The sequence below is a fragment of the Heterocephalus glaber genome, unplaced genomic scaffold (genome assembly GCF_053883595.1).
Source record: "Heterocephalus glaber isolate CG9 unplaced genomic scaffold, H.glaber_assembly_v1.0 deba00001428, whole genome shotgun sequence".
Lineage (NCBI taxonomy): Eukaryota > Metazoa > Chordata > Mammalia > Rodentia > Bathyergidae > Heterocephalus > Heterocephalus glaber.
This window is the reverse complement of record NW_028258293.1, coordinates 30,815,435-30,833,072: the sequence shown is the minus strand read 5'-3', so window position 1 is coordinate 30,833,072 and position 17,638 is coordinate 30,815,435. Positions and strand designations below refer to the sequence as shown.

The following is a 17,638-nucleotide window of genomic DNA, read 5'->3' as shown; positions in this document are numbered from 1 at the left end:
TCCTTGCTTTTAAAAGTCTGTCAAAATCCTTATTTTGTATAGTCCATCTCACAATGTTGTAAAAATAATTCTCTAAGCACAAAAGGGAGCAGGAAATGTTCTCAGAAGTCAGAAAGATCTGGATTTGATTCCCAATCCTACCACTTTCTAGTTGTTTAACAAGTCATGTTACCTCTTTGTGCCTCAGTTTCCTTCAAATGGGTTTCTTGGAAAGATTAAAGTATATAAAGTACCTCATTCAGTGATTGGTACAAAATAGGTTATCAGTGAATAAACACACTAGCCTCGTTTACCTCAGTCTATAAAACCCAGCTTAGTGCTTCTAATAAGTATTAGCTCCCTCTGCCTATACATTCTTTAACATTTCTTGTTGGTTTCTTTCCCCCCACTCCACCACACCTTTATCATATACAACTTCTTCCTCCACCACTCCATAGGACCTTGTTTATGTCTCCTTTCTAGCACTTCTTATAGGCTGACTTGTGCTATAACATTTTGTGTTTCGCTCTCCTGTAAGCTGTCTCAAGAGCAATATCTCTAACAACTAGCATAGGGACTAGTTTAGGAAAACATTCCATAAATGGTTGTGTAACTGAAATAACAATCCTGCTTTCCAAGAAGCAAATGATCATGTAATATGTCTTCTTCCAACAAGTGCTGAATGGTCTAAGTAGCAAGGAGGAAATTCCCCTGTAATTAAGTGGTTTAGAGTTGATTGCTGTCCATTCAAACCAAGTAAGCAGAACCTCAATTTCCAGATGTCTTTGTTTCTCTCACTTCCCACCTAGCCATGCCAGAGGAACACTCCCTTATGGGTAACCCAGTATGTCTTTTTTTTTTTTTTCCTGAACTGATTAGAGAAATACTTTCTTTGGAGAAAATGCTCAAGAGTGATTTTTTTTCCTCACGGATAGAAGGTAAGGGAGAGAGACAAAAAATTGAAACTAGAGAAAAAAATTCTTTCATATCCCAGGAGATAAGGAACACAAATAGCCAACATGACAAAAACTGTCCTGGCTCAAAATTTCAGATCATAAGCAAGTCATAAAGGACTCTATCTAAACTCTTTAACTCTTTAATTGATCTTAGGAAAAGAAACAGAAGAAAAAAATATCTTTCTCAGAAGTTATTCTATTTAGTGATATCTGAAGCAATGAAGAACTGGAAACAATTTAAAATTTCAAATTCAACAAATTTTTCTGAAATACAGTACTAAGTGCAGGGCACTGGAGTTAGAATATATTGGTGAAGAGCTAGGGATGTAGCTCAGTGTTGGCACACCTGCCTGGCAAGTGCAAGGTCCTGAGTTCAATTCCTCATACTGGGAGAAAAAAAATTAGAATACATTGGTGAAGCTAGACTTCTAACTTTAGGCACTCAATTCTGTCCACTCAATTATTTTCTTCATTGGGGAAAACACAGTGCTTCAATCAGTGTTCAACTAAGGAAGCAGAACTGCTATGCCCTAAGGGATAAACAATCTATTATAAAAATTCAAATTTTATGATTGTGAGAATAGCTGTCTGAAGACAGAGGAAGGCAGGGATCAATGCAGTCACCAGCTAGTTAATCCCAAAAGAAGCCAAGCACACCCACCTGCTGTAAAAGTGCTGCACAGGAAGAACGGATGGAGATGTCTACAGAACTCTCTGAATCCATAGCCAAATATCTAATGATGAGTTTGAAGGTCCTATTGACCAGCAAGGTCAGAACTTGGGAAAACCTGGATGAGAAGAGTGTGAAGACAAGCTGGGACCTCCTGGCACCTTGTTAATTGCTCTTGTAAACGCCCATGATCATCAGAAAGCAATGGCTACAGATTCACTTTTTCTTCCCAGATCTCAAGCACTTACTGCTTTTAGCAAACTTTAACTTAGAACCAGAAAATTGCAGCTAACCCAAGTTGAGCACACATAAATTTCCTCATGAAGTCATTTCTGTCTTTTTCCAACTTTCTATAGTGCAGAGACTGGACTTCTAAGTCTGACAAGCCTGGGTTCTGATCCTGGTTCTGTTCTTCTCTATCTGTGTGACCATGAATAAATTCCCATTTCTGCCCTTTAATGAAACAACAGCACTTTCTTGTGATACCATAAACACAAAGGGCATCCTTGGGAGACAGCACCTTTCTCTTAAACCCACTTCCTATCACTTATTTATGTTATCTGCAAGGTTTGGTGTATAAAGAATGATGACTAGCCAGGCATGCCTCTAATCTCAGCACTCTGGGTGGCTGAGCCAGGAAGATCACAATGTTGAGCACAGCCTGGGCAATTTAGCGACTTAGTGAGATCCTGTCTCAAAAAAAAATTTTAAAGGAGACAGAGGATAGAGCTGTATGTGAACATTCTGGGTTCAATCTCAAGAACCATAGAAAAAAAAGAGTGATGACTTTACAGGGCCATTGCATTTTCATAAAATCTTGCAATTTTCACAGACCATCAAGAAGGAATGTGCCGGGTGTGGTAGTCTTAAAGAAGGTGTAGGAGACATGTACATGTCTGGCCAGAGCCTGTTGCAGAGAAGCCAGCATTGACTCTCAGAGCCTCAAATAGGTGATGAATCAAGTACAAATAAATTGAAAGAACATAGAAGACGGCTTGTCCAGGGACCAAAGGCAATTAATGACTAGAGTTGTCTGCAGCTAGTAACAGCATAGAGGGAATGCAGGGCAACACCCCACCCCTGGATCTAGGTCCAAAGGATTGAGTTGCTGTCTATAATCAGGGGCCTGAGGACTGCCCAGCTTCTTGGTAAGAAGGTTACTGGATCTTTTAGGCCACTGCTTCCTGCCCCCGCCCACACACATCCTCACATTGTTGGCCTGTGTTACACTTTGCATATCTAAGCCTTCTACCCTCCCAGGGCCTTGAACTCATACTTTAAAGCTCAAAGAAGCTGGTGAGAGAAGGCTGCTTTGGGATCCTTGGGGGCTTCCTGTCTTCAGTGATGATTCTCTGAAGCTCAGGTTTGGCAGTCCTCCCTCCTCTCCCTGTGTAACTGATCCCAGTCCTCCAGTTCTGTCAGCACCTCTGCTAAGTATACTATGACATGTTTGAGTCCCCAGCTGGTCATGACCCCTCAGAGTGAAGTGTGAGTTTCCTCCCAGGCCATAGCAGCTGCCTTTCTGCAGTAAGTCAGATGCTTGGGACCTGCTAGTCTTACAAACAGTGCTTTCACTATCAGGTCAGAAGAAATCTACTAAGTTTTCAAATTCATCTCCCTGCTGCCCATCTTTTCCCACACTGATTCTGCTTATACCCTCAGAATTAACATACACTAAAGCATAATGCTACATTGTCATATTTCTGATCAAAATCCTTCAGTGGCTCCTCATTTTCTATCAAATTCAAACCAAGTTATCTTCCCTGGCTTGTTTTACCTTTCCCAAGATGACCTCAAAATGCTTTGTATAGGCTTATCTCCTATTACCGATAACAAATGTTCCAACCAGAACAACACTTAGTATTCTTTGCAGATGTAGAGCTCTTGCCTTGCTTGTTGTCCTTCCTCTTTGCCAATTCCCTGTTGTCCAAAACCTACTCATTCTATAAATCTCACCCCAATGTTACCTCTCAGTATCCCTAATGGCTTTAGTCATATGTTACTCTTTTATCTTGAGGTACCTGCCATATATTGTATTTTCCTTGTTAAATCCTGGATATAAGCTACTTATTTGAGTTATATAGTCACATGCTTAGACTGAATTTAGACAACAGGAGTCAGATTGTATCTATCCATATCACTATGTTCTAGACAGGACCTGGTGAATGCAAGATGCTCAGAAATATTTATTTGAACTGATTAGGCTCCTCCTTTTTGCATTTTTTTGAGAGGGGCAGATTTAGAAAAAGATGTCCTGGTACCTCTCAAGTAATCCTAGACTCTTCAGCAAAGGAACGGTTCTAATGGTTCCATTTTGTCCATCCCACATTTGATGATAGGAATTTCTTCTTAACATCTCTGCCAGGGGATGGTGCCAAGTCATTTCCCTCTAGGACAGTTGGAAACATGGTTGTTAGGCCCATTCAGGTGGAACTAAATACCTGGAGCAAGAGAGGAATTTCACACACAGACGCAGCAGAGCTAGTCCAGTCATTCTCACTGGAGTCTAGCTTATCCCTTTCAACAGATGTTCTTAAACTCCAAGAGCAAGAAAAGCCCAGTCTGCTGGTAATGGAGAATTGAAGCCAAGTCAATTCATGTGTCACTTGCAACCATTCTGCCCTGCATCCTATGGCTGTCCCTCCTCTTTCTTGGCTGTATCATACATCATAGATTCAAGTTTCTGGGAATTTTATCCCAGGAATTAGGAAGCAGTGAAATGTAGAAGAAGAATACAGTCTTTGGAGCCAGCCAAATGAGTTCAGTTTTCACTGTCACATAGTATAATTTGGTTAGAAACTCTGGAGTTAAGCAGAATTAGGTTCAAGTGCTAGTCTGCCATTTCCAATCTCTGTAACGGGATGAATTACTCAACTTCTATGAGCTTTCATTTTCTAATATGTAAGTCAGAAACTACAACACCCTTCCTCATTGATTTTTGGTGACAAATAAGAAAATATATGTGCATCTTTTTTTGAAGATAAAATATATATCACTTTTTGGAAAACAGCCCATCTTCAGGATGTCTTTGCCCCAAGTAACTAACAAGAATGTAAAACAACAAGTACATTTTATTATCTCACATATGAGAAGTCTAGAAGTGGGGAAGTTTCAGAACTGGTAATTTATCAAGGACCCTCATCTTTATACTCTATTAACCTCAGTGTGTAGACTTTCCAAGGCTGGATTCCCTCATGACCATAAGGTGGTTGCAGTAGTTCCAAATATCACATCCAGAACCTACAATATACAACAGCAAAAGAGGTCATATATCTTTTGTATCTATGAATTAGAAAATCTCTCCCAGAAATTCCTTACTTTGGCCATAGCTAGGTAGTAAGCTTCTCTTTAATCCAATGACTAACAAAGGGGAATAAGATAACCATGATTGGTTGGCCAATCATACTGGAGATAGAGTCCCTTTTCCTAAGAGATGAATAGCTGAACAAAATTAAGATTCTACTAGTAGAAAAGAGGTAGGATGCCTGTTCAGAAGGCACCCAACTGTATCTGTCATAATCTGGAGTCTGGCACATGGTAAACATTAAGTATTTGCTAGCTATTTTATTAGCTCTTACTACTTGTATAAATTTATTCCAATCATAAATCTCCTAAGGCTCCAGTTTCCTCATCTATAAAATGGAAATAATGTTGTCTGATCTTTTGGATGTTCATAAAATTAAATGAGATGACATATATAAAGTCTCTGGTGCTTAGTAAATACTAGCTACTTATTATAGTTGTATATAATTATTACCAGGGTACTTGGGCCACAAGTCTCCAACAAAGGTTTCTAAAGTTGGTCCCAGCCTGGAAAACTTAAAACAATGAGCACTAGAAAGGGTTCATACATAATGTTCTATAATTGTGATTCTGCATTACAATTTTATAGACCCTAATTTTGTAGGAACAGTTGTCTGTGCCCAGTAGTTCTCTCTTTTTTGTCAGGAGGCCCAGTGAGACAATGATCTCTGTGAGGTGGTTCACTGTCATGGTGCCCGCATTCCTAGAGGGTGCTAAAGGCAATCCCATCTTCCTTTCTGAGGGATTTGATGGCCCAAGACTAATAACCTCAACAACCACTAAAGGTAGTAGATCTCATTTCTTGACCTTTGAGATTTTGGATGGGAACCTGATGGGCAGGAAATATCTTTGGTCTTCTTTTTTCCTTTGCAGCACTGAGGATATGGCTGCGTCAGATCCTGGTTCCCTCTCAGTTCTACCACTTATTAGCATTGTGACTTCAGGCAAAGCGATACTTCTCTTTGCATATAATTTCCCAGATGTGTATAATGGGAGGCAGCCATGTCTTCTGTCACTTTTTTTCGTGTCTCTCAGACACAAGCCTCCAGTCACTTGGAATAAACTGCTCTTCCTGAATGACAACACTGTCTCTCCCCCTCCATCCTTTTCCTATGCTACTTCTATGTCAGGATCAATTCTAATCTCAGTTCCATCCTGGCTTGGATAACCCTTCCCTAGGCTTCAGGATAAAGTTCAGGAAAGCATTTCCCTTTCCAGCTCCTACCCACAGTGCAAGCAATACTAAAGCACCTTGCACTTATTTCTACCACTCCACTGACCTCCTCTGTTTTCACTACTAGTTTTTTGTGGGGTTTAGTTTAGTTTTGTTTTGAAATGGAGTCTTGCTATGTAGTTCAGGCTGGCTTTGAACTCACTATGTAGTCCAGGCTGGCCTCAAACTCACGGTGATCCTCCTGCCTCAACCTCCCAAGTGCTAGGATTGCAGATGCACCCCACCACACCCAGCTTTCACCACCAGATTTTGAGACCACGAGTTGACAGCAAGTTTACCCCTATCCCCAGCTTCTTTATTGTTTTAGCCTCAGATGAGTAAAGAGTGATGAAGTGTTACCTACCACTGCACTGAAGTCATCAGTGAAAGAGAGCTCTGCACTGAAGTTACTATGGGTGTTGTCTGGAGCCCCAAATAGCAAAACAGAATCATTCATCCTCCCTCCCTCTTCCTCCTGGAATCCCAACCACAACAAAATAGCATGATGACTTGCTTCCTGAGGAGACTATGCCAGCAAGCAGAGCATTTCAGGGAACAAACAATAAAAGTGCGGAACAAATGTGAAAGGGATATGTAAGCTCCCAAGAGGAGGATCAGAATCAGACTTGGCAAGAGGCTGTGAATACATCCCAAGTTGATAAATTTATTACTGGGGGTTTTGTGTTTCCATCTCCTGCTTCTGTATAATAACCAGCAGGGTGGGACATAGCACCAAAGTGATTTGGAGGAGATAGGACACCTAGATTCATTTTTGAAAGGGTTCTGAATTTTTACATCCTACCTTCAAATATGAATCCTGCATAGTCTTAGAATGGAGTTTGTAGGGAACAGGGGAAGGGGATGTTACCAGAACCTGTGCAGTAAGTCCTAGTCTCCTGGGAGCCACGGCAGCACATGGCGAATTACAGGAAAGGTAGGAAAATGAGACTGAGAAGAAGCTGAGCTTTGGGTCTGATCAGTGCTGCTCTGGGCAGCAAAGACAAGAACCCCTCGCTTGCAGCACCTTTTATTCAGTACATCAGGAGAAACAAATGTAACAAATGAATATGTAGATTTCAGTACTTCACATTGGGATAAACAAGGTGTAACAAAAGACTGGGGGGCGGTGGAAATCTAAGAGCAGGAGGAACTATGTAGATGAAGATTTGGCTCCTCCCAGGAACTACACAGATGAAGATTTGGTTCCTCCCAGGGTGTCTCCCGCAGCCTGGAGCATTACAGCATCACGGTATCATTGAGATCTCCGTTGTGACCCGAGGCCAAAATGGAATTACGTCTTGGAATGCCATAGCTGGCCTGTAGGTGGAAGAACTAGGCCTAATCAAATGATTTTTCCCTAGAATTATGTAGCATTGCTCCCAATAGGAATTACCTTGGCCAGGGATTTAGCTCAGTGGTTTCACTGCCTGCCTCACAACTGCAGGGTTCCGAGTTCAATCTCCAGTACCAAAAAAAAAGAATGGAGTTACCTTAATGTACCATGAACTTTGACTTACTTTTTTTTTTTTTTTTGGCTTAAATTCTTTCATTGGTACATTTTTAGATATGCAATATGTTTACATTTATCATTGGGTGCTTGTACCTGTACATGATGTATCTTGGTTCTTATTTTTTCCCCGTTCCCGGTGCTCCCTTCACCCTGTCCACCCTTCCCTATTGTCTTACTTTTCTCTCTCTCTCTCTCACTCTCTGTCTCTCTTTTTCTCTCTCCTATTCAAGGACTAATTTTTAAAAATAACCATTATCTCATGCTTTCCCAAGAAATTAGTTAGAAAAGAGATGTTTAGTTTTTATTTTTAAGAGGACTTAAGTATTCCAGATGCTTGTATTTTTCTGGGTTGAATCAAATGTGCTCTTTCCAAATTTCAGTATTCCATTCTTTCCCATTCAGTGCCCTAACTTCCATGTAATAAATCTGAGGCATGGGCCAGGGATTTAGCTCAGTGGTTCCAGCGCCTGCCTCGCAAGCGCAAGGTCCCAAGTTTGATCCCCGGTACCAAAAAAAAAAAAACCACACACACATAAATCTGAGGCATCTGTGATTTGTGTTAACATAGTTCTGTGCCCACCAGATGAAAGTTTGGGTCTGATTTCAACTATATTAGTCCTATAGCTATCTTAGTTTTTAAAAATTATTTTAGAGCCATACCAAAAGCTCTATGGTTCTCTGAACATGCCTAGAACTATGATTTTTAGAACCCTGAGCTTATAATTTTCTTTTGATGAGAATTTTAGTGCAATCAGATAAAGCCAATCCATTTAGAAATCCTTTTAGTCACAATTTCCATCTTACAGTCCCTTCCAGAAACCATTTGGTCTCCCAAAGACTTGCCTTCAATAGGCATTTTGTCTCAAGTAGTCACAGGTGATAGTTTAATTAAGTCTTTTACTATTGCATCTCATGGACTATTAGTAGTTGGGAGATGCAACCCATCAGAGGCTCCAATTGTCTCTACATCCTTCTTGAGTCTGCCAAACTGCAATGATTAACCATTCTCTGCCTTGATCTATCTATTTATTTACTTATTTATTTAGGTACTGGGGATCAAACTCAGGACCTTACACTTGCAGGGCAGGCATAGTGCCACTGAGCTAAATCCCCAGCTCTGATCATTTCTGAAATTAGTCATAAAGGCAATTAGGTAGGTCAGTTAAGCCATGGTATGACCACTGTGCCAAGCAACTATTCACTCCCAGGGGAAGGAGATTGGCTGGTTGAGTGCTTGCTATTAAAGATTCTAAGTCCTTGGGCTAGGGTTCCTTAGCAATAGCACCACCTTATTGCATATATGGCTGCATCAGGACCATTGCATTGCTCTCTGGAACTTAGGGACAAGGAAACCAGCTCTACCAATCTGTGGGCTGTGCTGTTTACTGTGCTGAGTAGTAAACTGTCTTTCTCTGATACATAGAGCTTTGGTGTGTACCTGGGGCATCTATGAAGTTGTGTCAAGCTAGGTTAGAGTCCTGTTACTCCTTGCTGTCTTCCAAGAGGGTGGGGTTCTTCCTTGACATGGTATCCCATTTTCCACTGGCATTAAGGTCATCACTGAATTTAAGCCCACTCATGTCATATTACAATCTGACATTCCCAGCTTTGAGGGTCAGTTTCCCACAACTGCTTTCTATATCAAGTTCTCTGTCAGTGAGTGTCTGGAGAATAAATCATTATAGATCTGAGCTGTCCAATATGGTAGCTACTAACCACATGTGGCTATTTACATTTAATTATTGAATGAAAATTGAAATTTTCAATCCCTTAGTCATATTTCAAGAGCTCACTGGCCAGAAGATACTGTATTGGTTGGCATGATTAGAGCATTTCTGCATTAGAACATTCTATTGACAGTGCTCTCTAGATTATTTTGAGCACAAAGAGATTTAAAACAGCAAAATGTTTACAAAGATGTTAGGCACACCAGAGTAGCCTAAGGAAGAAAGGACCCAGAAAGGTGAGAAGAGAAAAAGGGAGATCAGGAAGGTGCTGCCACTCTGGGTGAAGCCACGCCCCAGTAGGTACTTGTCTGCTGGGGTTGCTTTTGCTGAGAGGGAACAGTGGCTCTAGAAGAGCCCAGGAGCTCTGCTGCCCCTGCTGGAGGCACTACTAAAATGGGGAACAAAACAAGAGCTTCTTCCTTTCTACACCTTTCAGTCTCCTGCCAACACCTTTTACCTAACAAGAAGATTTGTAAAATATATATGTAATTTGCAAGTTTCTACATCCTGTAATACTGAGAAGGGTAACAGTATTAGAATGTATTTTATAGATAACTGCAAAGTAGGGATTTTATTGATAATAATAATATTAGGCTAGGGGACAGGTGCTAGGACCCCTGACCTATACCTTATATTCATTTCCTTAGCTCTGGCACTTGTTCTCTAGCTGAATGGAATTGCTAGAATGTAAGCTGGAGAGAAGCAGGAAGCTTACTGCATTATGTTAAGTGCTATGTTCTCAGCACTTAGAATGATGCCTAGCATGTAAGAGGCATGCAATATATATATATTGCCTGGATGAATAGTTTCCATCTACTCTTCAGCTGTGAAATCTTTCCTGTCTTCTTAGCTGGGTGAAGTATTTCTGCTGCATCTTCCCAGACAACCTATACTTCTGTCATTATAACACTTAATTGTAATTACAGTTGGCTCTTTGTATTCACATATTCTCCATTCACAGAGTCAATCAAGGATGAAAATAGTTGGGAAAAATTATCTTTATTGAAAACATACAGACTTTTTCTCATCATTAATACCTAAGAAATATAATATAACTATTTATGTAGCACTTACATTGTTAGGTATTATAAGATATTTAAAGTATATGGGAGATGTCTATAAGTTATATTCAAATGCCATTCCATCTTATATAAGAGATTTAATCATCTGTAAAGTTTGTATCCCTGCAGGTAAGATGTTCTAGAATGAATCTCCCATGATACCAAGAAATGACTGCTTTGTATCTGACCCTTTGCTAGAATATAAACTCAACAAAAGCAGGACTATGTCTGTCTTGCTCCCAATTGAGTCCCCAGTGCCCAGCATAGTGCCTAGAGCATAGTCGAAAATAATTACTTATCTGACAGACTTGGTTATCATATTGTCCTGCCAAAGAGTTTGGGAGAAAATTTAGTGATGGGTATATAGAAACTATACAAAAGAAAATAAGGCAGTTAACTCTAAGAAAAACTAAAATCTTAACAAGAATGGAAATAAAAATCACAGAACCCTGCACAGCTTGACGATGAATGATATTTGTGCAATCACAATCAGAGCCAACAGGACTATGACATTACATTAGACCACATCAATTGTTAAACATTTGAGATATTTCTATACTGGTCAATAAATAGTAGCTACTCCAAGCTCCCTGAGTACCCTGCTGCCACTGGTGTGGCTACCCCATCCAACCTTCCCCTTTGTTTTAGAATTCCCTAGAATGTCCCAGGATCCAGCAAATAAAGAAACAATAGCTGGCAGCAGCAGGAGCTTCACCACTGTACCCAAAAGGCCAGCACCTGTTTACATCATTCAGTGCATATGTCAGTCACTATACCTCAGCCTTGCTTGCTACACTACCTGCCCAGTAAACCTTGCATGGGAACTGCCGAGAAATTATTCTGTTGCTCACCAGCCAGTAGCCAGCCTGCCTTACCTCCCATACATTATCCCCTGTCCTGGGTGTTCTGCCTGCCCGCAGCAGGCTCAGATCTCAGCAGAAGAGACAGCAATTGTGGAGGGGATGTGGGCATCTCAAAGGGCAAATGTTTTTAATTTAATTTAGGTTATAATATAGAAATATTGTGCAATTGCTTAACAAAAATTAGTGATAATAATTATAGATCTAATTACTTTGAATGATGAGGATGGAAATTAGAGAGAAATAGGTATTACAGAAATTTTCTGTTGTGCAAAGTCAGTAGATAATATCTGAACTTCAAATCAAGAAACAGCAGTATAGATATCTTATTTGAAAAATGTGAGTAAATACCAAAAGAAATAGCTCAAATTGGCCAATTGCCTCTAAGGAAAAAAGCTTGGAGTGGGAAGAGATAGGGCAGGAATCTTTTTTTTATTATTATTATTATTATATGCATAGCTTAGGGAGTTTTAAAAAATTTTAGGGTCATTTACATATTACTTTTTTTTAGGAGGCGAGTTAAGGAATCCTAATGAAAGACCATGATGGCCAGTGGTGATAGTAATGAAACAGAGATAAGTGGACCTAAGACTATTTAGGAGATGATTTGGTATAATCTGGTCATGGTATGGTACAAGAGGGCAAGGGAAGGAGGAAAGAGGAGAGAATCACACAGATTGAGGCATATAGCTGGGTTACTTAGCATTTGGATATCAAAGGTTGCTTCCAGCACCACATATAGCAAGAAAGACTAAATCTGCTTAGAAGAATCAGAACTAGTTCACAGAATATGAGGTATTTGAACCATGTCTTGAAGAGAAGTTCCCCATTCTACAGAAGTTGAACTCTAAGATAAGAGGTATCTTAACAGAGGGATATTCTTGCACCAGTGTGGTAGAGAATAATAAAAAAATACAAAGGTATAAAATCATTGAAGCATCATTTTGGGGGGAAACAGTCAGTTGTTCTATTTAGGAGTGTTTGGGAGGCAGCATTAGGGGGAAAAATGCGAACTTGATTCCACCCAAACTTGGCCAGTGTTTCAGGAAATAAAAGAATAAAATCATGGACAAAGAAGATAGTTAAGAGGAGTGTTTATTGGAAGTATAAGAAGAAAGAAAGCTCCCAGTAACTAGGAAGGGTCCCGAAAGTGGGTTTCCCAAGTAAGCTCTTTGTCTAGGATAAGCAGAGCATGGGAATCTGCTCAGTGTCCAGTGGTCATCTATCACAGGTAGCCCCATGGGTTTAAAATAACCAATTAGGATTCAGGCTTTCTAATGCAGAGTTCAAAATGAAACCAATCACTCTACATTTTTAAATTCCACTAAACCCAGCCTAGATCTAGGGAGGGGTTGTTTACTTTGGTGTATTTCATTCAGTTTAAGGAATGCCTTCCAGGGGTCCTAACTGCCTGTCTCAGTTTCTAACTCCTATCAAAATCAAGCAGGAACAGGAGTTTGCAACTAGAGCCCAAGGGCCTATTATAGCCCAGTGGTCCTCTCCTCAAATCAATGGCAGCATAACAGGTACAAATCTTCTGAAAAACAATTTGGAAATATTCATCAGAGGTCATTATAATGTTTCTCAACCCTGTCCTAATGATCTAGTTCCTGGAGACTATTCCTAAGGAGGTATAGTTTTAAAGAATAGGGTGAACACTATACACTAAGATGTTTATTGTACCATTATTAGTAATAGTGGAAAGTTAAAAAAAAAAAAACCAGCGTCTTCATCAGAGGAGAATACTTAAGGTTGGCATATTCACATAATAAGTCATAAATATGCAGACTCACATAATGAGTCATAAATATACCTGTCAGAATTTAGGTGGGCTCACCCAAGAAGCCTGCTAGATCCAGGGGAGGGGAGAAGGTCAAATGTGGGTAAGAGAGGAAAAAGCAAGGTGTAGATTAGGACAGCTTTTGCAAGGGCAGCTAGTATTTATTGAGCATTTCTCTTTTGGTATCATTTAATTCTCACTGTAATTCCATGCAGGTGGTACTGATACTATTCTCATTTTACAAAGGACCTGTGATGGAGTGATCTGCCTAGAAACATCTAGCTTCAAAGTAGAGAAGCTGAGATTCTCACTCAAATCCATGTGGTGGAGAACAATGTATTTCTCTGCAACATGATGAAAATTATCAATGAAGATCATGTTATCCATGAGATGTCCCTTTAACAGGCCCCCAGCATCTTTGTTTAGCATAGGGGCATAAAGTCACACCTATGTGGATACCAGTGAACAGCTAAATGAAACAATCTGTACCACACAATGCTGAGCAATAAAAATAGAATATGTAGTTGTACCAGTGATAAAGCAGCCAAAAGTAATTATACTCACAAACAAGCGCAGGAAGGGGCAAGGAGAAATGAAATCAGATAACCTGTGAATGGGTATTCTATTTCCTTTTTCTCACATTTTTGGGGTTTTCATTCTTATCACTGTATTATTTGCACAATAAAAAACAATTCACAGTGAATGAAGAATGGAAAGACTGAGAAAATACAAGCCCCTGAGGTGGCCCATGGCATGTCTGGAGTCCATCTGCAGCTCTGGGTCTTCCAGAACCATTCTAATGGCAGCACTCATAAAGAAGCTGGCTCCTTATGGACAAAATAGGGAAGGAAGAAAATGTAGCATGTGAACCAGGCCAAGAGGCTTTGGTTTTCTGCTGTCATGCTCCAGTGTTGGTGTCACTGCCATATACTATGTAAAGTTTTTACCTGGCTTGGGGAGGTGCGGCTGTGACTGGGCACTTCTCTCAGCCCAACTTTTTTTTTTTTGAACATCTGTTGTTGGTTACTGCTCCCTATTTGTTTGTTGTTGGTTGTCCTGACTGGGACTTTGGTTTAGACTTCCCAGAGGAATGGCCTGTATGAGATTCTCTCAGACTGAGGGACAGGGGCCAATGTGACCTCAGCCAAAACAAACAAACAAACAAACAAAAATCAGTGAAATAGCAACATCCATGCCTGCGTTTCAGAGTTGAGGCCCAGCAACATTTCTTTTGTTCATGTTCACAGCCCACATCTCACTTGATTTTATTCTGTCCTTTAGATCATCAAACCTTTCCAGATGCCATCTATACATTTAGCCATGCTGTCCCCTCAGTTTGGAGAGCTCTTTCTTGTGCTTCTGACAGAGCTATGGCCTGCCCATGCTATAGTATCACTTCCTTGATAAATACTTTCCAAATCTGCTTTTGGAGAATGAATCATTCCCTCTTCTGGCTCCCAAAGCACTTGATTTGTATTTTTCCTGTGGTAATTGTATTTTTCTGCAGTACATTACAGTTGTTTATGTCCATGTCTGTTTCTCCTACTAAATGGTGAGCTTCTTAAGGTGGCTAAGAAACATGTTTTACCTGACTCTGAATCACCACACAGCTTGGCCAGCATCAGCCATATGGTAGGTGGACTCTCTGGGAAAGCTGTACAGTTTATAAGCAGATGACCAATTGGTTTTATGTCCATTTCTTTCCTGTGCATTCTGAAAGAGGCAGGAAGAGTAAGAGAGTTAAAACTATCTGTGGATCCATATTCCAGCCATTTCAACCAGGGCTCCTTAGAGGGGGTAATAATATGAATAATAACTGACATGTGCAGCATCTCTTAAACTTTCACACTCATTAACTTTGTTGAGTCTCAGAAGAACTCTAACAAGAGGGCATTATTTGGCTTGTTCCAGGTTTATAGCTAAGGAAACCAGACCCCAGAAACATAAAGTGATTTGCTCAAAATTTCATCAACTTAAAGTAGGCTGAATCTAAAATTCAGATCTGTTGACTCAAATAGTTTTCTCTTGGAATTGTTCAGGTGACAAGAATGAAAGCATCCCTTCCCCTTGATAAAAGTTTGCAAAAGGAAGGAAACCTATAGTTTAACCCTTGATAAGGTGTATTTGCATTTACCTGCTCCATTAAGGGCTTAGCTCCTTAAGGGCAGAGATCATGCCTCTCCTTTATTTCTGTCTCCAACACCCAGCAAACCCTACACTTTTGCTGGGTTTTGGTTTTCATGTCTGTAAAACAAGGAGGCGGCTGAGTTAGAAGTTAAATTGGGTCACATTCACACCAGCACAGAGCCTACCTAGTCCACAATTTCCATTGCCCTCCCCACAGACAACTCCCAGATCCAACACTAAAGACCTCCAGGACACTGGCTGACATGATGGAGTGTGCACCCTGAATGCAGCAGCTTCTTCCCAGGCTGGCTGTGGAAACCGAGCCTCCTCCAGACAGCAGGGCCGCTCTGCTCACATGGATTAAGTCCAGAGCCTCATTAGTCATGTCAGATGACATAGTTAACACTTGGGGCCAGCACAGTCAGTTCATCAAAAGCCCCTATGTGCCTTGCTCTGGCACTGCAGCCGAGGAACTACTGTATGTGATGCAAGCAGCACATCAGAGCAGCAGCGTCAGAATACTTCCAAATTGGTTTTGATTAATTGCATAGACATGTCTTTAATTGGTGCCAGGGTAGCGGCCAGAGAACTTATGGGAAAGCAGGATGTTATTCTTTCATTCCCTGAAGTCCCATAAACCAGTGAAAGATGAGGAACAGAATCACTGCTCGTTGAAAATTTATCGACCATGCAGACCCAGAAAACACAAATAGCTATCTGAATCGAAACCTAACCTCATTTTCCCAACTCATTGGAAGCCATGCATGTTCCCCTCTGCCCTCCCTGGCTGCCTGCCTGCAGAGATGTGCTGCTCAGCAAAAGGTGTGATTTTTTAAGAAATGAGTTAGTACTGAGACATCATCTTGAGCTTCTCCCAGGCCCACTGGAGAAGATGCCTGGATGTATCTGGTAAGGTACCTGCCCTAGAACCGGCTCTTCCTCCACCCCATCACCATCTTGAACTGATATCAAAAGCATTCATTTACACATTCAGTCTTTCTTTTACAGCCACCTTGGAGACTTAAGACATATGTACTGAGAGTGTACTAAATATAAAGCACTATTCTAGTGCCAAAGGGAATACAGAATGGAGTCAAGTACAGAGCCTTCCCTTGGGGGAATACTTACCAAGGGAAAAAGAAGACGGGTTCACAGATGAACTAAGACATGTCTATGGCATCATATCAGAGATATGCATTGGGATTTGGCAACAAGAGGATTTGGGATCAAATCTCAGCTCTGATTTCTGTTATTGGGCCAACCTGAGTAGTCACTTTGATGTCCTGAGTTTTAACTACAGAATAGGATAATAATACTTCTTGCACAGGGCAGTTGCAAGGCTGATAAGAGTCAAAGAGTAGAAAGTATCCAGCAGAAGGCCTAGCACTGATAATTAAATGTTGCCAACTCTGAATAAGCATCACTGGCAATGTTCTGATGGAGTTCTATGTGAGAGTTCATATATTCCAGAAACAGGTGACTACAGATCTCAGATCCTGTGTCAGTCTCTGCTGTGCACTGGGGATTTATATAAGAAGCTCAGTCCTGCCCTTGGATGAGACTGATGTCTCCCAGAGAGTAGCAGTGGTTTAGAATGGTAAGATGGCAAAAGATTAAAGATGTGCTGACTCAAGTGTACTCAGGGTTACTAGAAAAGGAAGGAGCGAGTGGTCATTTCCATCTGGGAAAACTGGGAGAGATTTGCCTGAAAAGGCAATGCTCAAGCTAAGTTGAGATACATGAGATTTTCATTTGCCAATAAATAAGGAAAGGTGTTTCACACACAGTGCCATGGTTTCCTTTTGCTATGGTTAGTATTTGGCTTGTTCCCCAAAGGTCCATGTGCTAGAAACTTGAACTCTGCTTTTCCTGTGGTATTGAGAAGTGGTAGAATATTTAAGAGGTGGGACTTAGCAGAAGGTGGTTAGGTCATTGGCTCCTTCTTGACATTTATAACCTGATATTTTCCTATTCTTTAATTTTTTTATTATATGTCTCTTCCGCTAGAATGACAGGTCTGTGTGAACCTGAGCTTGTGGCTATCTTTTCCTCCATTCTATTACACCATTGTTGCCTGGCATATTGTAGGTATTTAATATATGTTTGTTACATGAATAAAAAACTGGAGGCACATGAGAGCATACCACAATCAAGAAACTAATATAAGCACAGTGCCTGGCACACCACAGGCATTGAATTTTTTCCCCTAAAATTAAACAATTAAGAACTACTGAAGCATAGGCCAAAGAAACTGAGAAAGTAATACAGTGGTGACTCAGCTCATGAACTCAATTCTCTCCACAATTCTGGTCACAAATGGAAATGGATGAGAACCAAATCAAATTTCCCCATAAGGTCAATGTTGAACCTAACCATTAAATTTGATTTGCTTTGCAACCAGAATCAGGGAAAGAAACAGGTTTGTGAACCGAGGTACATTGTACAGGTAAAA

The 17,638-nt window shown here is 40.5% G+C and overlaps 2 protein-coding genes across 13 annotated transcripts in view; both read right to left on the bottom strand.

Moving 5' to 3' along the window:
* Positions 1-17,638, bottom strand: part of Emsy (EMSY transcriptional repressor, BRCA2 interacting) — a 114,403-nt gene that overhangs the window by 96,255 nt on the left and 510 nt on the right. For 10 of the 11 annotated variants that reach the window (XM_087211967.1, XM_004863207.4, XM_021243329.2 and 7 more), the window contains exon 1: positions 14,648-14,772. The exons of the other annotated variant lie outside the window; for it this stretch is intronic. The gene's annotated coding sequence lies outside the window, so the exon portion shown is untranslated. Of the gene's footprint in view, positions 1-14,647; positions 14,773-17,638 lie in introns of those variants that run through there. 11 annotated transcript variants of the gene reach the window in all.
* The window catches only part of Gvqw3 (GVQW motif containing 3), a 47,636-nt gene continuing 40,339 nt past the window's right edge, over positions 10,342-17,638 (bottom strand). Inside the window, exons 3-4 of one of the 2 annotated variants that reach the window (XM_087211976.1) lie at positions 15,194-15,303; positions 10,342-14,772 (exon numbers count right to left, since the gene is read on the bottom strand). The gene's annotated coding sequence lies outside the window, so the exon portion shown is untranslated. The remainder of the gene's footprint in view (positions 14,773-15,193; positions 15,304-17,638) is intronic. The other variant, XM_087211978.1, reaches the window with a different exon arrangement.